Genomic DNA, 18,846 nt, shown 5'->3' with positions numbered 1-18,846 from the left:
CGCCATAGTTTGACATGTGTATCTCCAGTCTTGGGTGAATGATATCATCATAACTCACAGTTACAGGAATAGCATGCAAACACAAGACAAGATTACTTCACTTTCCCAGAGCGGAGCTGCAGTTCAAGGGGACAGACTTGTTTGTGCAACATGGCACATTAGAATACCCTTATCTTGTATTCCATGAATGCCAACCTATTGTGAGGGATGGATATAGTACACTGAACTGTTAGGTTGCACATTTGGGAAAAGATTATTGTTATATTTTCAATTATGATGTTCATGTATATTCATCATTTACGTACAGTATATTGCGTTACATACTTTTCTATACTTTACTATCTCTAGGATTCATACCCTGCCATGTCTTACACATTTCAGAATTCATCTTAGTGACCATGTAACGTATAAATAGTTTATAGTGATGATGACAGAACAGTATATAGATAAAAAAAATCCATATTATCCTTACAGGTCCTTAGTTATATCAAGTATAATTATGATGAAATATAATAGAACATTGAATGAATTTTGCAAATATTCTTGATTGTAAATATGTCAAGAAAATATTTCACCCAATAATTATACCGGTAGTTATTAAACAGTATATACCATAAAGAAAAATGATTCACCAATATATACTTATTAAAAACACAATAGTAATAGATTTCAGATTAGGAGGTTAAAGATACTAAATACTACATAGTGTAAATGTTACAGGGTGGTATATTCTATTAATACTGTATATTAGTTATTAATGTCATGCTTGACTATCATTAACCAATATCCGGCTAATACCTCACTCTTTAACGTTCTATTGTTGCTTTGGTATATACCGGTACTATGTTATGCTCTGTGACTGTTAAGGGCAAGCATGAATTGTGGGCCCACTGTGTCGTGGATCGATGAGAGCCTGGAGGGCCATGGCTAAGCGAAGACCGGACTCTTCACTAGAGCCCCTGATGGTGGGGTTAGACTTGGTTCTGGTTGGAAGCCAGGTCCTACTCCAGGACAGATCTTGGAAGCATGGAAGCTGACTCTTAAAGGGACAGGAAGCTGTAACAACAAGTGCTGGCAGGAACAGCAGGGATACAGGCAGGCACGGCAGATGCAGCAGGTATACTGACTTGGACCTATAGAAACGTCAGACAGACACCTTTTAACCCCCCGAATGTCTCCCTTATTTATCTGTATACTGCTGGATCCCGTCCACATGTAACGGAATAAAGGACTTGTAAAGCTACAAGGATTTGGTAAGTGCTACTTTTCTTATCCCCTCTGCACTTTATGTCAGAATATAGTGTATATAGGGGATATGTTGGATTTATGTGGTGGCATCATTTATGCGATGGAGATATATATATATAGGGAATATATATATATATTTGTGTGAGTGTACATGGGTACATAGGAACCCCAGAGGGGCATATATGGACTGACTGAGGTTCATCTCACAAAAAGTACGCCTCAGCTTACCTGGATGACATGGCGATCTTCAGCCTGGATTGGGGAAGTCACCTGCAGAAGGTCCAGGTGGTACTGGATGTACTGAGGAAGGCAGGGTTTACGAAAAACCCAAAGAACTGCACCATGGGGAAAGAAGAGGCAAAATACTTGGGCTACATAATTGGAAGGCGCGAAATAAAGTCACAAGTAAATAAGGTGGAGGCAATCCAACCAGTCACCAAGAAACAAGTTTGGGCATTTCTGGAAATTGTGGAATATAATGTGTGAACAGCTCAAAGGGAGAAAGGGAGTCGAATAGCCCGTCCAGTATCAGATGTCAGTTTTCTTTGGATAGGATGAGCCGGTGTTTGTTTAGTAGAACTTTCGTTAACATTACCACCTAACCCATGTACACGTTAAACGCCAAGCCTATTTCCCCTTCCACCAAGACCTCGCTTTTTGCCACACATGTTGGATGTACCCTGCCCCTCTTTTAACCAACTGTTTCACAACCCTAGGCCCAGACCTGTCAGTCACCTTTCACTCAATTAACAATCAGTATTTATTTTCTGAGTGTGCCTGCAGAACAATATTAGCCCAAACAATTTTGATTAGGAAATGTATCCTCCGGCCTGCACCCCAATATTAGCCCAAACAATCTGGATTAGGAAAGAGTATAACCCAGAAAAGGTATAGAATCCTTCACCCAGAAAAGAACAGGGTCACAATAAGCAAAGATGTAATGATTGGTTACAACTTTCTGTTGCTCACATTTGATAACATCATACCAGTAATCCACCAGAAGCAACAACAATCTCAGTCACACTTTCAAATTAGCAAGGAAAAAGATTTAGAAGCTCTTAAACCACTTAAGAGGCAACATAAAAATCAGGGGAACCTGAAGTCAGGAGATTGTCGAGATCAAACAAGGGTATACCAGCTAAATGTCTCTCCTACTTTGGACTTTGTCCTACTTTGAGTCAGAACCGCAGTCATGGGATGAGATGTAATAATTACCTGTCCATAAAAACTGAACTGGATTAATGCTGCTGCTAATGAGGAAATTAAGTCCGTTCATCAACTTCAAACTTGGAAACTCACCAAAATACCACAATGCAAGAAAGCAACAAAATGTAAATGAGTTTTTAAGACCAAGTATAACTCTGAAGGCAAGGTTCACAGATTTAAGCACGATTAGTAGAATAAGAATATTCCCAGAAATATGGTGAATATTATGATCAGAGGTGTATCTAGGGTTTCTGGCACCCGGGGCAAGAATTCATTTTGGCGCCCCCCCCCCAGCAAGGACATATGCGATTTCCACACTTAGACATGTACTGACGAGCTGCTCTCCCTAATGCTCTCAATGATCAGTGAAAAACTGAGACAAGCAGGAAGAGAAGTTCATTGTCACAGGACCACAAGTATGAAAGTCGCATATGAGTGAAGTTTCTATGTGACGACTACTGGAACCTGCAGAGCTGAATCCTGACATTGCAGACTTCTGAATTCTCACAACTAATGCACTGCACACTTTTAGGATTCTCCCTGGCCAGTGGACAGTCATGTCAGCACAAGCATGTGATTTGTAGACCTCTGGCCACATTCCGACTAGACGTGCCCTGCCTCACTCAGTTCATTTTCATTGAGTGAGGCCACACATGTCTAGTCAGCATGTGACCATATGTATCTAAATCGCCAGCACGAGAGGATCCTGACAACGTGCAGGGCGCACTGTGAGAAGTCAGAAGTCTGCAGTCACAAAGAATAACTGCAGACTCATTACAAACCTGGACATCCCCTTTAAAGCTCCTAACATAAATAAAAACATGAGAGTTAGTTAGCATCACACATAACATTTACATCGAGGTACATTATAGATGACGTCGTCTCTGGAGTAATTCTCCTTCTTTTCTTCATCTTGTCCAGATCCCATGATGCGTTTTCTCATCCACAGCTCGTCTCTGCAGACTTCCATCTTCTCCCCTCTTTTGCTGAAAATTTCCACATGATACCCTTAAAGATACAAGTGTCATTAAAATGCTCCTGAATAAAAAATTGCCCCTCACTATATTGTCTGCACAAAATATGACCACCACACTGTCCCTCTTATGGTACATGCTCTTCACACTGACCTCTCCTTTCCATACCGGCCTCCTTCTTCACACTGTCCTCTCACACTGTGTCCCCCCTATAGGGCCCAGTATTTATACTATACTCTATCATCACACTAACCCTCCTTGGTATACTGTCTTTAACAACTCTGCTGGCATCACGGCATGGCCTCGCATCTCTCACACTATCTTACCCACTGCTCCAGGTCATGATGTGGTTTCTGTTTCATGCCAGCTCCATGTTCTGTGTCTCTGCTCTCTGCAAGCTTCATGGCTGTGTGTATAGGGGGTCGGCGCCTGAACTCTCTGGTTCTTATAGGAATCAGGTGCATCTGTCTAATCTGTTCCTGACCAATTACCAAGAGGCCTCCAGTATATAGTGCAGCTCCACCCAGTGGTCTGGGCCTGTGCAATGTGTTAGCTCAGTTTGTGTTTAGCTGCTGAGTTTGCCAGGCCTTGCTCTGAGTTACTCTCTCTCTGGAGGCTTTTCTCTGTGCTATTGCCTTGGTCTTGTTGTCCGCCCTCCAGGAGGCAGAATATCCTGGTCCCTGTGTCCTTGTCCTTGTTTCTTGTCTTGTTCCATTTCCTTGTCTGAACTTAGGCTTATCTCGGTCTCCTTGTCTGTGGCTTCCTTCCCTGCTGTGTCTTTCCTCGTGTTCTCAGTTTGCTTATACTCCGCACTCTTGCGGCTCTGCCTGCTCTGTACCTTTGTGGCTTTACCTCTGCTCCGCACTCCTGCGGTTCTGCTCCTTTCCACTCTGCTTAGCTTCTGTAGCTGCCGTAATCCCTTGCAGCAGCTCCTCTCCACATTCCTTGTGGCTCCGCTCTGCTTTGCTGCAGAAACCTCTCGCTGCAGCTCCTCTCCGTATTCCTTGTGGTTCTGCCCTGCTTAGCTTTAGTTGCTACACTTTATATTGCTGCTCAACCATTCCTATCCGCAGCCTTGCGGTTCTCTTCCTGTGTGAACAGGTCCCAACCTGTTCCTTCATTCTCCTTACCTTCTGGCTTGTTTCCGTACCTACATCTCCTGTGTGAACAGGCCCCAACCTGTTCCTTCATACCTCATTCCTTTCTGCTTGTTTCCTTTCCTGCACCTCTTGTGTGAACAGGTCCCTACCTGTTCCTCCACACTACATATCCGTACCTGCACCTCCAGTGTGAACAGGTCCCTACCTGTTCCTTCATAAACCACATCAACCAGTCCTGTGTTCTCTGCCGTGCCTTCCAATCCAGTGTTCCTGCCAGTCCTGCTGTTCCTGCCATGCCTTCCAGTCTTGTGTTCCTGCCGTCCTAGCCAGTCCTGTGTTTCCTGCCGTTCCTGCCAGTCCTGTGTTCCTGCCAGCCCTGTGTTCTCTGCTGTGTCTCTGCCAGCCCTGTGTTCTCTGCTGTGTCTCTGCCAGCCCTGTGTTCTCTGCCGTGTCTCTGCCAGCCCTGTGTCTCAGCCGTGCCAGCCTACTCGTCTGAGTTTCAGCCGTGCTCTTCTGCCAGTCCTGCCTGATGCCCGCACCAATCCTGGTGTTCCTGTCTCCCAAGTGGGATCAGCAGCCACAGCCAGACACCACCCTGGAGTAGCACCTGGCAGCTGCCTGCTGCACAAGCCTGACCTCACCATCAGAGGCTCCAGTGAAAAACCAGGCAGCTGTCATAGTCACTCCCCTTCCAGGGTAGTCTGGTTTGTGGCACAGTGGGGCCACAAACCCCCCGAGCTCACGCCCACCAGTCAGGGCGTGAGCGTGACACTGTCCCCTCCTGGCTGTGCCCTCACACTGTCCCTCTATGCTACACCCCCACTATTCAGTTTCTATTCTGTGCCCACTCACTTTTGTCCCCCCATACTGTCTTCTCACACTATTCTCCTCCCTCCTCATACTGTCTCCTCTCACATCCCCCTGTTCACCATACTGTCTCCTCATATATTTACCCCCTCACTTTCTATACTACCTGCTCACGTAACTCCCCATACTGTGTCTGCACTCATCCCATCACCCTCACTCCCCATACTCTGTCCACATACATTTTTCACATCGCTCCTCATACTGTGCCCTCATTCTCCAATATTGTTTCCTCATAGATGCCCCCCATTCCCTCATACTGTTTCCTCATACATGCCCCCAATTCCCCCATACTGTTTCCTCAAACATGCCCCGAATTCCCCCATACTGTTTCCTCATACATGCCCCCCATTCCCCCAAACTGTTTCCTCATATATGCCCCCATTCCCCCATACTGTTTCCTCATACATGCCCCCAATTCCCCCATACTGTTTCTCCAAACATGCCCCCAGTTCCCGCATACTGTTTCCTCATACATGACCCCCATTCCCCGTACTGTTTCCTCATACATGCCCCCAATTCCCCCATACTGTTTCCTCATACATGCCCCCCATTCCCCAATACTGTTTCCTCGTACATGCCCTCATTCCCCAATACTGTTTCCTCATACATGCCCCCAATTCCCCCATATTGTTTCCTCATACATTCCACCATTCCCCTGTACTGCTTCCTCATATATGCCCCTCATCTCCCCTTTTGCTCTTCATTTTGTGTCCTCAAATCTCCCCCACACATAATAAATTCCCCATCCCCAAATTCTCCCCACACATAATAAATCCCCCTATCCCCACTAAAATTGTCCACACACATATTATTGTCCTCTACCTCACCCCATCATTGCTGTCTTCACCACCTCCATCATTGCCTTCTCCATCGCACCCATCATTGCCCATTTCACCACTTCCAGCATTTCATCCCCCCAATCCCATCATTGCCCTTTCCACCACATCTATCGTTTCCTCCTCCCCCACCATCCCCATCCTTGCCCATTCCTCCACTTCCATAATTTCCTCCTCCCCCACCATCCCATCCTTGCCCATTCCACCACTTCCATCATTTCCTCCTCCCCCACCATCCCCATCCTTGCCCATTCCACCACTTCCATAATTTCCTCCTCCACCACCATCCCCATCATTGCTCTCTCCCCGTCAGCCCCATCATTGCCCTCTCCTCCCCACCATCCCCATCATTGCCCTCTCCCCATCACCCCCATCATTGCCCTCTCCTCCCCCACATCCCCATCATGGCCCTCTCCCCATCAGCCCCATCATTGCCCTCTCCTCCCCCACCATCCCCATCATTGCCTTCTCCCCATCAGCCCCATCATTGCCCTCTCCTCGTCAGCCCCATCTTTGCCCTCTCCCCATCAGCCCCATCATTGCCCTCTCCTCCCCCTACACACACACCATTTATTTCTCTGCACATTCCCCTGCAGTGCGCCACACACACACGCGCATGCGCACACACAAACACCCCCTCTCACCTCTCCTCGCACTCTGCCGCTGTATCACCATTGCCTTCCTCTGACACAGCCGGCAGCTGAATAATGACATCATCCAGCGGCACATCTGTGTGAGAGGAAGCGCGGGCAGGAAGCAGGAAGACAGATTACTGCAGCTCCGCTGCTATTTTCTCTTATAGGCAGCGGAGCTGCAGGGATTTCTCCCTGCCTACCACAGCCACCCTGCAGGGGCACCCCTCCACCCCCGCACATGTTTGGAGCCGGCACTCTGCAGCTTCTCTGTGCCGGCTGTCATCTTGACAGTCGGCACAGAGAACAGCTGACTCCCAGACGGGGGGTGGCAGAATGCAGCCGCCGGGGAAGACACTGCAGACCGCCACAATAGGCGGCCCGACTGCGCCCCCCCCCAGCCAGCTGCGCCCGGGGCACATGCCCCGGCTGCCCCCCCTAGATACGCCACTGATTATGATGCCACATTTTCTCCAGTAAGCTGACCACATAGTGGACTCTAATGGCTACAGCTGCTGCACAAATGTGTTTGTCAGACATTTAGACATCAAAACTACCTTTTGAAATGGTGACATTGAAGATGACTTGCACATGACTCAACCAGAGGGTTATATCAAAGAGGATGAAGAGAATTTTATTTGCAAACTACAAAAATCTCTTTATGGTCTTAAGCAATCGGTTAGAGCATGGAACACCAACATGAACAAAGTCTTATTGGAAGAAGGATCTAAAAGAGGTCAAACAGATCCGTGTTTATACACAAAATGTAGAGACCGAAAGTGGATATCTATTCTCTTATATGTGGACAATGTGATTATGGTCCATCAAGAGGAAACAAAAATTGCAAAGATGACTAAAATTCTGAATCAGCATTTTGAAACAAAAGACCATATAAACGTAGGCTATCAGCCCAGGAGAGAAATCACATTAGGTTTAAACAGCATGTCATCAATTGTGGCAGAGATGCAGGCAAAGTATACTTTTGTTTCTTTTATATGAGTTGGCTATTTTCTGCAATGTATAAATATTGAAAGTTCATTTTTAATTAGATTTTTTTTACTGGTTTTTATTTTGTCTGGTTTAAGGACATAAAACTGAAAGTTTGAAAATTGTAACATTTTCAATTTTTTTGTCAAATTTTCTATATTTTCATTAATAAAAAATATCAACCAAAATTTACCACTAAAATGAAGTACAACATGTCATAAAAATTATCTCAGAATCACTGGGATACGTTGAAGTGTTCCAGAGTTATCACCACATAAAGTGACACTGGTCAAAATTGAAAATGTTGGTCTAGTCAGGAACTGGAAAAAAGGCTTGGGGTGTGAAGGGGTTTAAAGCCCATGCAGAACAAAGCCTGCCTACAATTTTCCAGGTAAAAAAAAAAAGAAGTCTATACTCTATAGTTTAAAGTGATGAGACAAAGATAAATGTTTTTGGAACTGATGGCTTCAAAACTGTATGGCATCACAAAGTTGAGAAGTACAAAAATAGTGCATAATGCTTACAGTGAAACATATACATGCACTTTTCCAATATGACAATGATCCAAAACCCACATCTAAGGCCATTATTGCACTTCTGAAAAACAGCAGGGTGAAAGTGATTCAATGGCCGAATAGGTCTTCAGATCTGGACCCAACCGGAACACCTATAGGAAATTTTAAAGAGACAAGTAGAGCATCACTCTCCATCCACCATCCAGGCTCTAAAAGACGTCATTCTTGAAGAATGGATATAGACAGATATTGCAATATGTCACCAACTTGTTCATTCCATGCCTAGTAGACTTGGTGCTGTACAAAATCATGGAGGTCATACAAAATAGTAGATATGTTAGGTTTTGATATGAGGTGTATATTTCATTTTTGCATAAACTAATTTTTGGAAAACTGTATTCAGTGAGGTATTGATTAAAATCTTACTTTTCAAAGGGGGTGTGCTCATTTATGCTGAGCATTGTACATTCATTGTTCTGTCTTCTAGAAAATTATATTGTGCCTGGCTAAAGAAAATATTCATAGATATATGTGTGCATTAAATTGTTAGGTACTATAACTGTTTGCATGCTTCTTTAAATTAACAGTAATCTCAGATAAAAGTTACGCTTCATGTATAATGCTGCACAGTAATGAACAATGCAAGCAGTACTTACTGCCATCATTCCACACTCTTATCATATGACTATGAGGATTAAGTGAGATTAGGCCTGACTTTAGGAACTATGTGACCTTGAGATGTCAGGGACAGGACCATAAAATGTGAAAATGGACTATTCTCATCACCAATAAGCAGAAAAGATTTATGGCTGCAAACAATGTACACCAGAGTAGCACAAAGTCTTAATGGGATCATAATTAACTGCCAAAAGAACAAAATATCCATGTATGCATTAATAAGACTGCTAAGTAAGCAGATGGCAGCCTGGTAATTCATCCTACACTTACCACCAAGGTGACACACAGTATACAAGGCATCTACATAATTCCCCCATTCCCTTAAGCCATAACATACTGTAGTCAATTAATTAGGATGCTTTGCATACTTTTTAGCTTTGCACGGTTTTCATGGGTCAGACTTACCAAAACGAACAACACCTTTGACAGCCATCATTTTCCCCTATAAATTTGTGTAACTTTAAATCATCTAAAGTATTGCAGTTGGAACATATAGGGTTAAACAGGCTAAATTTTAAAATTAAATTAATAATTAATGCAGGTTTCATATATCTGACATTTCCGGCCAAAGCCAGGCTTGCAATATGCAGACTGGCAACTTCAACAGCCTCATAATTGTCTATGAGGCTCTTCAGTTCAGATAAGGAGAATACATATGGGAGATTGTACTCGTATCATTAATTTAGGATGTGTGAAATCGGCCTAAGGCTCCCTCCATATACTGTTTGTGAACTATATTACATATTCACAGAGCATTTGCCCAACATTTGACATACACATGATCGTCAGAATGTCAGAATATATTTTTCTGCCATATAGGATAGTTGTAAACAACATTATTCTATATGGAGTGATACAGTAAAAAATATATGCATTGTGTAATGAGGGCCAGTGAGGATAAGGAGATTAACACCCTTTATCAAGGTGTGCAGAATTACTTCTCAGCTTGTTTTCCTCAAACAAAATGGACAAAAAAATTTGACTGCCTCTGAAAATGGGCTGGTACTAGGGATGAGCGAACCCAAACTATGAAGTTTAGGGTTTGTACAGGACACCAAGTGTCCAATACTGAAACCCCAAACACAGACCTTTTGTTGGATGTCGAGTCCAGTGATCGGGTTTGGATGCCGAATAAAATTTGTTAAAAGGCTGCAGCGCAGCCAATAAAGAAGCTATTGGGCTATGGGCACTTTCTAAGCCATCACAGCATTGCTAAGTATTGTCATGACTGTGATTGGCCGACGCACCACATGACCCGGCTTGTATAACTGCTGGATCACAGGTGCCAACGTTATTCTGCTCTGATTAGTGTAGGGACAGGACGTAACATTAGTGAAGGACAGCATTAGACTTTATGTGTGCGTACTATGACAAAAAAGCCTCTGTGTTTGTAATCTGCACTCGTCTCAGTGGGAGTACTGTGCCAAAAAGCTGCTGTGTGTACTTTGCAATAGTAATGGGCAAACCATGGATGTTGGGGTCCAGCGGATTCAACCGAACATTTAAAAAATGTTCAGTTTGGGTGCCAGAACAGTACTGAAATACGAACCCGGACCTCTTTCATATGAATCAAGGACCTGAACATCCATTGTTTGCTATGCTGTCATCTGCATGACAGTGAGGTAAACATTGCCTCTAATCATCATTACCACCAGTCAGAGGGCTGTGGTTCCTAAGCTGTCTGTACGAGTAGTGTGCCTAAAAAATAATTCTTCTCTGCAGCCATCTCTTTGCCATTTGTGGATCTAAAAAATAATTCTACTCTACCGCTGTGTCTATACAAGTTGTATGCCTGTGTCTGTTTGTCATTTGTGGACCTAGAAAATATTTTACTCTACCATTTTGTACGAGTAGCATGGCAGAAAAATAATTCTACTCAGCAGCCATCTATTTGCCATTTGTGGGCCTAAAAAATAATTTAATTCTACCGCTGTGTCTGTACGAGTAGTGTGCCTAAAAAATAGTTCTACTCTGCAGTTGTCTCTTTTGCCGTTTGTGAGCTTAAAAACTATTTTTACTATGCATTTGTATCTATACAAATTGTGTCCGGGCCAAAAAAGTAATTTTACACCAACACTGGGTTTATACAAGCTGTGGCCTGGCCTAAACAACAGATTTACTCTACCGCCGTGTCTATAAGAGTAGTGTACCTAGAAAATAATTTGACACTGTAGCCATCTCTTTGCCATTTGTGGGCCATAAAAATTATTTTACTCTACCGCTATGTCCGTACAAGTTGTGGCAGAGCTTAAAAAACTATTTTACTCTACTGCAGTATCTGTGCGAGTAGTGTGCCTAATAAATAATTCTAGTCTGCAGCTGTTTTTTGCCATTTGTGGGCCTAAAATATAATTTTACTCTACCGCTGTGTCTGTTAGAGTAGTGTGCCTTAAAACCACTTCCAATAATGAGGAGAGCATCAAATAGGGGATGTGCACTTGACTGTGGTGGTGCTGGTGTAGCTGCTGCTGGTGGTGGTGTAGCTACTGCAGCTAGAGGATGTGATTGTTCTGTGTCTGAAATGAGCCCAAATACGACACCTTCCTCTGGAGCACACCAGCGACAGGACATTCTGCATCATTTTACAGGGCCAAATACGGCTTCAAAAATGGTGAGGCCAGAACATTGTTGAGGCGGTGTTACATTGGATGGCTGACAGTGGCTCAAGTTCCATTGTATTGTTTTCCACTCAGTCCACTGCAGAAAGAGCAGATTTGGCACCTGCGTACCATGATCATCTGGGTTCCTCCTCACACCCTTGTAAATCAGCCAGGCAGTCAGGGCCCCAAGTTATGGAGCAGTAACTTCTGCTTTTTGCTGACTCCACTGGCTGTGGTTCTGTGGGCCATCCACCTGGCTCTGCTCCAAAACTGGAAGATATTGAGTGCACTGATGCCCAACCACTTGTTGAGTTGGAGGATGAGTATGTGGGAGAGTTAGTTCACACGATCAGCGGACAACCACAGCACATCTCTGCTGATGATGAACACAGGTTCCAACTGCTGCATCTTTCTGCAGTGTGCAGACCGTCAAGGAGGGCAGAGGTGAAAGCTGGATGGAAGATGATTTGAAGGATGAGGAAGTCCTAGACCCTGCAAGGAGCGAAGGCTATCCTAGTGACGTGTGCTGTTCGGAGGAAGGTGGTCATGCTGCCCCAGCAGCACAGCAAAAGAGGAAGAAGAAGAACAAAGAAATGGAGTGCTAACTTCATATATGTAAAAAAAGAAATTGTATTTATTTATTTATTTATTTATCACAATCAGTAATTAAAACAAGAAAATATCCAAGAGGTGTACATAAAGAAGGAAACATCAAAAAAGTCACCCATTGAATGATCAAAAAAAAGATTTAGCACAATTCAGAGAAATCGTCAGTGACAAATGTATACCCAGATGTATTGTGTCTAACACATGGGAGTGCCTTATAGCACTTGATGGAATGCTACACCCATGAAGAAACTAGTCATTCTTAACTAGATGGCTATTTTGTCTTGCAATATCAACTGCTGACTCAGTGGAGGAGTGTTTAATTTGTTTGACTGCTTCCTACTTTCCTACCACCTGGGGATGGTAGGAAGGGAGAGTGGCTCGCTGTGTGGGCAGATCCCGAAGCGGCAGGCATACAAAAAAACACTCTTGCATGGGAAAGGTGAAGTGATTGGTTTCCAGAGGACACAACGGCTGCCCTGCCTCGCAACTCACCACACCCAAGGCGATGCCCAGGGTGGATTGGGAGAGAGGTGAGGGTGGAGGGACCTATGCGGAGCATCTGTCAGGCTTAGACCTTCCTACGCCTCTGGGGTTCTTTATTTTTAGATTATATGTTATTTTAAGGGATTTCTCTATTTATCTATCCACATTTGTTTTCAGGGCACTTGACCTGATCTTGCCCCTTTTTTGCTTACTTTTGCAACCCTTACTATGACCATTTTACAGCCATTTTAAAGCACTAAAGTTTGGGTTGCCATTGATTTCTGTTGGGTTCACAATCAGAATTCGCTGACGAACTGAACTTTGAACTCTTGCTTGGCCAAACCTCATGAACCCAAACATCCATGGGTTTGCTCATCTCTGGCTGGTATTATTAAAGATGAGTGGGTTGAAGATAGACTCAAAATCAACTCCCAAATCTACTGCCAATTTTTAGAAAACACTTTAATTTAGTGGTAGAGTAAATATATGAATCTTTCAGCGAAGCCATGATTTTTATGCAGGACAATGCTCCATCACAAACAGTAAAGTTCTCCACTGCTTGGCTGCCAGTAAAGGCCTTAAAGATGAAAGAATAATGTCATGGCCCTTCCTCACCTGAACTAAACCCTATGGAGAACTTGTGTTTCCTTCTTAAATGTGAGATTTACAGTGAAAGAAAACAATAGGCCTCTCTCAGCAATGTCTGGAAGGCTGTGGTTGGTGCTGCCCAAAAAGTTGATCAACAACAGCTGGTCTCCATGAGGCAATAGGCTGGAGTCAGATACTCCTGATTCATGAATGAAGAGGCACACGACTCTTCATGAATCAGAAGAGTATGACATATGACATGCCCCTTTTTATACACCTCTCCATGAATCCTACTCCAGTCCCTGCTGGAGTAAAATTTGTAGTGTAGCGGATGCTACCGCTTGTCACAACACCGAGTTGGGTGAAAATGGCGTGAGAACACAAAAAGTTGCATAATTTTAGCACAGTCTACAGTTGCGCAGAAATGTTGCGGCTTTTAAAAGCTTTTTACGTCAGAATACTGCATAAAAGCTTTGATGATTCTGGTGCCCTGTGAGTTGTTTGACTATTATTCTCACTTTAAGGCTGCCGTCACACTAGCAGTATTTGGTCAGTATTTTACATCAGTATTTGTAAGCCAAAACCAGGAGTGGAACAAATAGAGGAAAAGTATAATAGAAACATATGCACCACTTCTGCAGTTATCACCCACTCCTGGTTTTGGCTTACAAATACTGATGGAAAATACTGACCAAATCCTGCTAGTGTGACGGCAGCCTAAAATGAACATAAAGAATTGAGATAGGAAAAGTTAAATTTTTTATTTAGTTTCAAATTAATTCTGAAAAATAATAGTTGCCCAATAATAATAATAATAATAATAATCTTTATTTTTATATAGCGCTAACATATTCCGCAGCACTTTACAGCTTCCCTATACCTACAATTCCCTATCAGTAAGTCTTTGGACTTTGCCCAATAGTTATGCACACATATATATTCTCATAAGAAAGACAAAGCTTCACTTTCACTTTACTTTTACTTTCATAAACTTCAGGTTTATTATAACTTTGGATTGATTGACAATGCTGTAGTTTTCTAACCCAACATATGCCATACTGGTAAGACATATACCGGTTTCCCGACTTTGATGCACAAGTGCATGCGCTGGGAGAATTCAGAAGCCTACAGTCACATAGAGTGACTGCACACTTTCATCTCAAACCTAGATGTACCCTTTAATTATAAAATGAAGCCCTGTAACATGCCAGTCCTAATAGTGTGTAATATACTCAATGTCAGGATTCAGCTCTGCTTGCTGCTTCCATCAGTCATCATATGACCACTTCACTGATATACGATTTTCATACTCACGGTCACGTGACAACTAGCTTCTCTTCCTCCTTCTCTCAGTTTTTCACAGAACATTGAGAGACAGAATTAGGGAGTGTGCAAATCGGATATGTGTTTGAGGTGGGGTGTGACAAACTGAATTCTTGCCCTGGGTGCCAGAAAGCCTAGATAAACCTCTGCATTGGTAACCGTATAATGTCCCTCATTCTAGCTCTTATGCAGTATAATATTCACTTTTCTGGTTCCTATAACAGTATAATGTCCCCTATTCTGGCTCCTATACTGCATAATGTTCCATTCTCGCCCCCATATAGTATATTGTCTCTATTATAGCCCCCATACTATTTAATGTTCACATTCTGAACTTCAAACAGTGCATTGTCAGCATTTTGTCCCCCATATTGTATAATGTTTCCATTCTGGCCTTTGTACTGGACCTTCTAATCCGGCTATTACAAGTTCATCCTGATGTGGAACTTGCCCGCCATTGGAGACAGAGAAAACACCTATTTATCCAGAAAGGACTCATAATGATAATCACTTTTGACCCTGTCTCAGGCAAGACACTTCACCAAATACTCATTCCATGGAGAGATACCGTACACAAGTTGTCTTTGAATGGCGACATTAAAAATTGTTGCCAAAAATGTCCCACATGTATCTGTAGGGGGTGTACAGGCGGCTGGTTTGGGCCCTGCATTCCTGTGCATGCCTACGTAATGAAACTGGGTACGTGTTATGTGTTTATTATAGCTGACAATGCCTTGATGTGAACTGATGTACCTGTGTTTAGGGCTCATACTCACCTGTGAGAAACTCTGATGAGTCTCGCATGTTAATACCTGGCACTGCTCCCGGCACTCAGATCGGAGCGTGCGGCCGCATAGGAATACATGGAGCTGCACGCTCTGCTCCTGAGCGCCGGCAGCAGCGTCGGGGATTAACATGCGAGACTCATCAGAGTTTCTCACAGGTGAGTATGAGCCCATAGAGTGAGGTCAGCATTGGTAGAGGAAATGACAGTGTAGTGCCAGGTTAGTGTTAAGGGGGCACTATAGCGTTAAATGTAGATGTCAGATTAAGATAAGAATTGGTTTTAGCCAGAGTAGTAACACTTAAATAGTTAAGCCAATAGGAGGGCTAGTGGGAGGAGCTAGAGCAGTGTGAGGAGAACGGTTCTAGAACAAGTGTAGTAGTCAAGTGTGAGTTGCAGTTGAGAGAGACAGAAGAAGCACTTGCAGCGCCCCAGAGTCCTGGTCGTTGCAGTGCTGTGGCTTCGCCGCTAAGGGGAGCCATGGTGCGTTCGATGGCACCGAAGGAGTTCCTCCAATCAGGTATCACAGACACCAATATGTTTCACAGCTGGGCCTCCGGGGGGAGCTAAGGGTGCTATTCATTAGGCCACTCCCCACCATAGTGGGTAAACTGGGGGTCAGGCAGGAAGTGAGGGAAGAACGCTGACGGGATTGAACGGAGCAACACCCTGTGGCAGGGGGTGTTGTGAAGGGAGAGACTGTAGGGTCTCTGCCAGGGGTGGGATCCTGGCAGAGGCTTGGCATTGAAAGAACGTAACGGGTCCGCGCAGGCTCCTGGAAGCGGCGGGACTCAAGAAAGGACTAGAAGCGAGACAGATTGTGCTGAGTGAGAAATGAGATCAAGCAGAAGGAGAATACCAGCAGGGGTTGTGCTGAAAGAAGCAGCACCTTGCTGAGGCGCAATACCGGTGGCCGGAACGCCGAGGGAGTGGATTAGAATACAGCTTCAAGCCATACTCCAAACAGCGGCAGGACAGTCGGTCTCAGGCGGGCTGTCTACCACATATCACCTATGAAGTCTTGGGGGGCAATTGCGGGAGAGGGGCGACTCTAGGGTCCCGGAAGAACTCCAGGCCTACCTGACAAACGGGTGCCATTCCAACCTGAATACAGGGAAGGGGTGGATTACAGAGGAACATCAAATCGAGTTGTGAGGGAACTTAAGAAACAGACACAACCGTTGTGGGGTTACTTTCCGTAAGCACAGCAGGGAAGGACTACAACACATAGCGCTAGAAGGAAGGCACAGATTTCCACCTGAGAGGAGAACTCTGGAGGTGCCATTGGACCGGCCGGACTTGCGTAGCCTGGTGAACCGTGTTCTGGACTGAGGACTCAGAGATCTCCAGTAAAGAGGTAAAGAGACTGCAACCTGGTGTCCTCGTTATTTACCGCGACTTACACCCCACAACCGCACCGCTACATCGCTACCATTACTACTACCTATTTCACCGGACGTCCCCCACTGATGGACAGGGCCACGGACCGGGTCTAGCCACCGTGACAACCCCGAGACTGAGAACTAGAGGCCCGGCTCCGGGTACCCCCTCGGCCCTGCGGCGGTGTGGGGGCGCTCCAAACTTGGCGTCACGAACAGGATCTACTTAAGCCTGAAGAATCAGGTCATGTGTGCCTAGAGACTGTGATTTGTTGTGCTTGGGCTGTACTTTATTACAAAGACTGTGCTGCGCCAGTTGCCGCCAAAATCCGCCGCCATTGCAGCGCTGAGGAGAGCGCAGGAAGAGAAGAGGGGCGTGGAGTGGGCGTAGACGAGCTGGAGAGCGCGAACAGCAATGGCCGCCCAGTCTAAGTATTTTTGTGTCCTGAGGACGTGCCCGTCAACAGCTGAGGTACGCCTCCTGATCTTGGTCGGAGGGTGGAGACCATGGGGACGGGGCCGCCCACGGAAGAGACCGCGGGAAGAAGACGCGGGAAAAGAGCAAGAAATGGCGGCACCAGAAGCACCATGCGGAGCTGAATCGGCCCAGTCTGAGGCCGTAGCATCTGAGATAGGCTCCGAAACGCCGCTGCTGCGAGGTCTGACCCTTACCGAGCCCCCGATGGGCCGACCTCCGTTGCCGCTATCGGAGGAACGTGTGGCTGCAGCCGAGGCCCGCCAGCTGGCCCGCCGACTGAGGGCTGATGCCCGCGTACTCACCAGGGAAGGCCAACCCACCGAGATCAAGCTGTCTCCCATTGCCCCTTACCCGGTCCCGGCTGGAGGCACCCTACCTACACCGGGTCTGAAGATCATGCCGGATGCGGAGCACTTACGGCGCCTTATGGCAGAGTGGCGGAGCCGGCCCCAGCCTGCAGAACAAGTGGACTTGGTTGGTGTCCCCGAGATCCCGCCCTCACACTGGGGTGTTGTGGTGGCCTTCCATCCCCAGCAAGGGAGAGGGGTCATACAGGAGATCGGGGAGCCGATCCAGGTCCGGGTGGACCGAGAAGAGGTGGAACCTTCTGGCAGGCGGTTTGATTGTAACCTGGAGCCGGGGGACGCCGTCACCTATACGAGGTGGAGAAGGAACACCAGTGAGACGGGCTGGTTTGCCCGGGGGGTCCAACGATGTGTCGCCCTCCAGGCTGCTGCTGGGGCACCAGAAGAGGATAGTCCCGGAGGAAAGGCAGCGGGACCCGGCCCCGCGGAACCGCAAGAAGTCCAGCCTCGTCGCGCACCAGAGGGACGTGTGCATCTGCCGGCAAGGAGGACCTCCCGGCGGGGAATTCTATCCTTACTGGGACCAGAACGGCGTCCTGGCTCACCGGGCCGATCTGTTGGTCTGGTGAGGCCAGAAAAGAGATCACCTTCCGCAGAACCTCAGTAAGACATTGCTGTAAGAGAATGTAAATAGTTGCTATTTTATTGTTTTAACTATTCCTGATTGTTTGCTGCTACAACCCGTCCAGGGTAAACTTTAAAAGGTGACCCCTTTGTTGACCCGGGGTCACTATTGTTTTTCTTTTTCTTGAAATTTTGCACAAGTTTAAAGAACTGCAGAAATCATGGACTGTGCATGATTCGAACTTCCTTTGTAAATAGTTTGCACCTTCTTAAAGGTGCTTCCTACTGGTTTTAGCCAAAGACACTTTGTGAAGATACTTTTCCTACTGGTTTTAGCCAAAGACACTTTGCGAAGATACTTTTCCTACTGGTTTTAGCCAAAGACACTTTGCGAAGATATCAATGCTGGAACCTTTGCATAGACTGGTAGGCTGAGAGAACGAGCTACCTCACAGAGACTTGGTCCCCTCTTAAAGGGGATGTGAAGAATTGAACTTGAGAGAGATACTGTTGCAGAACAGTAATGCCATGATGATGCTTTGAAAAGAAATGTAACAGTTTTACATGAAAAGTTAAATGTGTTCAATTTGTTTGAAATGTGAAACCTGAATAATGTTTTGAAAGGTGCAG

General features: G+C 45.4%; 1 long non-coding RNA gene across 1 annotated transcript in view; it reads right to left on the bottom strand.

Annotated features, from left to right (window-relative positions):
• Positions 1–127: 127 nt before the first annotated feature.
• Positions 128–18,846, bottom strand: part of LOC143817999 (uncharacterized) — a 44,295-nt gene continuing 25,576 nt past the window's right edge. The window contains exons 2-3 of the long non-coding RNA XR_013224250.1: positions 1,477–1,583; positions 128–195 (exon numbers count right to left, since the gene is read on the bottom strand). This is a non-coding gene — a long non-coding RNA (uncharacterized LOC143817999). The remainder of the gene's footprint in view (positions 196–1,476; positions 1,584–18,846) is intronic.

The sequence above is a fragment of the Ranitomeya variabilis genome, chromosome 3, assembly GCF_051348905.1.
Source record: "Ranitomeya variabilis isolate aRanVar5 chromosome 3, aRanVar5.hap1, whole genome shotgun sequence".
Lineage (NCBI taxonomy): Eukaryota > Metazoa > Chordata > Amphibia > Anura > Dendrobatidae > Ranitomeya > Ranitomeya variabilis.
This window is presented reverse-complemented; position numbering and strand designations above follow the sequence as displayed.